The sequence below is a fragment of the Penaeus japonicus genome, unplaced genomic scaffold (assembly GCF_977035675.1).
Source record: "Penaeus japonicus unplaced genomic scaffold, GWHDUDI00000001_assembly GWHDUDI00000018, whole genome shotgun sequence".
Classification (NCBI taxonomy): domain Eukaryota; kingdom Metazoa; phylum Arthropoda; class Malacostraca; order Decapoda; family Penaeidae; genus Penaeus; species Penaeus japonicus.
In genome coordinates, this window is record NW_028234420.1 from 40,716,021 (window position 1) to 40,721,020 (window position 5,000).

A 5,000-nucleotide genomic window follows, 5' to 3' on the forward strand; every position below is an offset into this window, starting at 1 on the left:
ACATACACGTGTTGCCATTGAGTGAGATATGATTAACATACAGCAGAGACAAAGATATATTTTATAATAAATACACAAATAAGAGAACATGTCTTAATTCCTCCTTATGTGTTTTTTTTAGAAATCAATTTTTGTAAGGCTATATATCTTTTATGAGAGATTTAATATTTTGATATTTTTTTCTATATACAGAAGAACTAAAGTAAAGTGAATTCGAGTTATATATATAAAAATATACTCCGAAAAGATACACAGATACTGGAATACAACCCTGATTATACTGTAACTTTTCTTATAACTAAATGAACATAAATGCCAAAAGAGGTTTCACAAAGCATATTGTAAATCGACTGGAGATCTGGAGGTAGAGATGCTAACCATGAAGATATTGTTGATAATCCTTATAAAATCGAAACAAATGATAAGAGATAAACACACTTGGCTGATGCGATCATCCCAATGGGGGAAAAAATATGTTGTTTTTTTAATCGTACGAAGGTTATTACTAATCATATCAACTAATCCTTTAGGTTTCTTAGAGAGATAAATGATACTCAAAGTTTCCATTGATATGTTAAATCAAACATCTTTATCAACATCAGAAATCAAAGATGTGCACGATTTTTAGTTTTTGTTTTGTTTCCATATACTCTACGGGTGATGCCTACCAAGATTCATATTTGTCTCTTTCATCTCATCGGATAAATCAAAAGATTTGTTTATGCTATACCCTAAATTAATCATGTGATATTCTGATATAAAGCTATAATCATAATTCAAATATATGAAGGTTACCTCATATCAGTTGAATCATATTCAAGATCCGTAAATCATTTTCTGATGGTCAATAAGAGGCCTTTTAGCTCTGAAAATCTACGGGAAAAGTGCTTGTAATGTAAATCATATCAGACCTAGTGTTTATCTTGCAAAAGAACGTAGTTATCTTATACTATTCGTGAGGATACCATTGCATATCGGAATTCATTGCTAAGAGCATACAGATCGTCAAACAAGGTCAGTATTTGACAAGCAAAGCAAAGTCGTATTGAAATACACTTTGCTCTGATCTCGGAACTGACTTAACCACCAATAAGAAGCATTGAAATCGTCATTGCAATGCATCATGATCAGTTTACACGGAAAAAAAATCACCGAAGGCTTACCGAAGGCAACAAAAAGACAGTGTATTCAGAAAACCGCGAAAAGTCTTCTTGCATACGGGCTGCGCTGTCAAGCTGACGAAACATCCATTGCAGAAGACAATTTATCAACGATGAAACTCTCGCCTCGCAAAGTTTTCTTCAGCAAAATCCACTCGTTATAAGGAGAGAAAAATACAAAGCAAGAGGCAGGATACCTGACCCCTCGTGTCAGAGGGCCTTCACCGCACTTCAACAGAAGAAAATAGCGATCATCTTTTTATTGTTATATACGACTGTAGTCATATAACTTCAGAGAAAAAAAAAGCAAACGATATAACTTTCGAGGAGAAAGAAAACATCCATCACGTCAGCACTAGAACTAAAACGTCTTCAAAGTAACAAAGCACGTCCTATACTTTGGAAAGCTTTTGGCTAGGGTATTTAGCTCCGGAAGTACAGAGCTGCAAACACGACTTCTATTGCTCTGAGAAAGAGGAGGAACCTTCGTCTTCTAAATAAAAATATAATGATAGGAATACTCGCTAAATCTCCATATAATATTACTGTGTAGCCAGATACTTATAAAGAAAGGAGATAGATATATATATATATAGAGAGAGAGAGAGAGAGAAAGAGAGAAAGGCTAGGATAATATATATTGATTTCAAATTGAGACTTCTACGCGTTTGCGAATACATAATTGTTACACATTATACATAGTTTCATATATCCTAAAATGTAAGCAAATTAAGCAGTGCCGTTGTTTATCAAAGCTACAGTTTTCCTTCTTACTACCACGAGTTATCGCTGAGTCAGTGTGTGATTACGTCATCATTCGGCAAATCCATTCGCACTCGGTTCGTTCGGGCGCCTCGAGGGAGATTTACACTGGAGAAACGTACGTCCTATTCAGCTGCATCTGTACTACTGGTCAAGTCAGAACGTTTCCTGTGTGAAGTATATAAGGACTGGGTTTAACTTGTGGCATTCATTCTCCATCCCCCAACGGCTGTGATACATCCTGTGCCGACTGTTTCTATCACACGCACTCAACATGTTCAGAACGTCCCTGAAGTGTCTGCTGAGCGGTTTGGTGCTGGCGACGACGCTGAGCTTCGCGTCTTGCCGCCCCAAGGACTCCTTCAAGCCTGCACTCCAGGACGCCCATCAGCTTCAGCTCACCCTCCTGCAGGGCATGAAGTGCGAGCCAAAGTACCTCAAGTTCAGAGTCCTGGACCTCTTGTCGCCGGACAATGACCTGTTTGACAAGATGCTCTTGACCAACGTGGTCGCCATCCGCCGCTGCAGCGACTCGTGCAGTTTCTGCGGGAATCACAGAGGAATCGAGGACAAGAAGTGCCTGCCGACCAAGAAGAGCGAGACCTCGGTCCCCGTCATCTACTACGGCTCAGACGGCCGCCGGAAGTACACCCACTTCAAGACGGAGGAACATGTCGAGTGTGACTGCCTTTACGTCTGAGGCGCAGGAGTCCCTCTCCGTTCTTCAGCCCACTCGCTTCAGAGTGTTTATGTCAGTGATGGTGGGTCTCCTTCCCAGAGATCATGTGAGGATTCTAGTCTGCAGTTTCTATTTGATGTCTTTAGGGTTTATTATTATGTGTGTGCTTTATCACATTCCGTCTTTGTGGATTCCTTCCTTGTACATTGATGATACCTGTCTTTAAAACTGAGTTACACAAGAGCTTATATCGCCATGGTTTAATCCACCTCATCTTGATTCTATGTTTATATTAAGCAGAGAATGTAAATTTTGACTAAACTGTTCGTCTGAGATCGTATGGAAATTCCATGTATGTCCAATGTCTACATCATTTCCCATTAGAGTAAGAGGTACCTTGTAAGCAGCACGTGATTTATGTTTTTTCTGTTTGTTCTTACGTACTATAGTCCCCCTTTTGTACATATACTTCGACTTATTTATATTTCCATTGTGATGAGCTGTGATGTATGTTTGATATGTTGAACATAAGGTGAACATTTTATTTATTCTAATAAATCATTGACTGAAATACATCATCTTACTTCCCTTCAGCTGATTCCCCAATGAAATGCATTCAAAAGAAATCTAATTTGATAACATTTAGTCAACGTCAGTTCTCTAAGTGAACCAACAACAAATATACTGAAATGTTTGTTTATATGAATAAGCGCATCTACCAGCCTCTGCATCTTTATCCCACGACAGGAGGACAGGGAGGGAGAGAGTTAGGATCAAGAGAAAAAAAGAGAGTTATAATTAAGAGAGAGAGAGAGAGAGGGAGAGTGGGGAAGGTAAGAAAGGCAGTTAGAGCGAGATAGAGGGGGCGGGGGAGAAAGAGAGAGAAATAGATAAAGGGAGGGGATGGGAAAGATGAAGATAAGGGAAGGAGGGAGAGAAAGTAAGGAAGAAAGAGAAGGAGATTAGAGAGAGGGGGGAGAGAGAAAAGGAGAGAGAGGCAGAGACAGAGAGAAAGGAAAATAGAGAGAGAGAGCACTTATCTGAGCTATGTAAATAAATGTATGTATATCTTAATGTGTGTATACACATATATATACATATACTGTATATATATATATATATATATATATATATATATATATATATATATATATATATATATATATATATATATATATATATATATATATATAATTATATATATATATATATATATATATATATATATATATAATATATATATATATTATATATATATAATATAAATATAATTTTACTGGCAGCCGCCTGGCGACGCAAAGAAAAGAAGGAAAAAAAAATTCTGGTGTTCCTTTGAAGCAATCATTTTGGATATTTGCATGAGGAGTTTATAGGAATTCTAATAGGAAATCATGATGATGATAGACGCTATTTTTTATAATCGTTCGATCCCCAGAACTAAATGAGATAGAAATATTATTGACCACTGATATGAGAGTACTTTTGAGTTTCTAACTTTTTCACGTGTTATCAAAATTGTGTGACGTTAAAATTGGGCCATAATTTGGACGATGATAAAGAGAATTGGTCGACTTAATCCTGTGAATACATTTGGCTTTTTTTGTTTGTTTGTTTATTTGTTTGTTTGCACGTCCAAACAAACAAAGGTTGACTTCACGAATAACAAAATTAAGAGATCTTTACAAAGATATTACTAGAGAGACGTCACTGAAGTTAAACCACAAAGAACGTGCTCGATATTTCGACTTTAATGATAAATGTCACCGTATGTTGATGTGCTCAGCTGATTATAATTACGTAACTATACAGCCGGCAGTTTTGTTTATCCGCTGATATTAATAAATATTATATTGTGCGATTTGATTAAGTGGTTGTTAGTCAGGTGATCCAGGACTATGTGATGACAGGTGAGTGCCACGTGTATGAATGGGTACGTGTCAAGCGTGTCACATCAGGTTTATGAATGGGGCAGATGAGACTGAGGCCCCGTCGCTGATCAGCTGATTTACGTGACTAAGGCTTGTTTATGAATGGGGCAGATGAGATTGAGGCCCCGTCGCTGATCAGCTGATTTACGTGACTAAGGCTTGTTTATGAATGAGGCAGATGAGACTGAGGCCCCGTCGCTGATCAGCTGATTTACGTGACTAAGGCTTGTTTATGAATGAGGCAGATGAGACTGAGGCCCCGTCGCTGATCAGCTGATTTACGTGACTAAGGCTTGTTTATGAATGGGGCAGATGAGACTGAGGCCCCGTCGCTGATCAGCTGATTTACGTGACTAAGGCTTGTTTATGAATGGGGCAGATGAGACTGAGGCCCCGTCGATGATCAGCTGATTTACGTGACTATGGTTTGTTTATGAATGGGGCAGATGAGATTGAGGCCCCGTCGCTGAT

At 38.1% G+C, this 5,000-nt stretch overlaps 1 protein-coding gene across 1 annotated transcript in view; it reads left to right on the forward strand.

The window, feature by feature from the left end:
- The window catches only part of LOC147469960 (uncharacterized), an 869-nt gene extending 790 nt beyond the window's left edge, over positions 1-79 (forward strand). The window contains exon 1 of the mRNA XM_086546367.1: positions 1-79. This exon is cut by the window's left edge and continues 790 nt beyond it. The gene's annotated coding sequence lies outside the window, so the exon portion shown is untranslated.
- Positions 80-5,000: the final 4,921 nt, after the last annotated feature.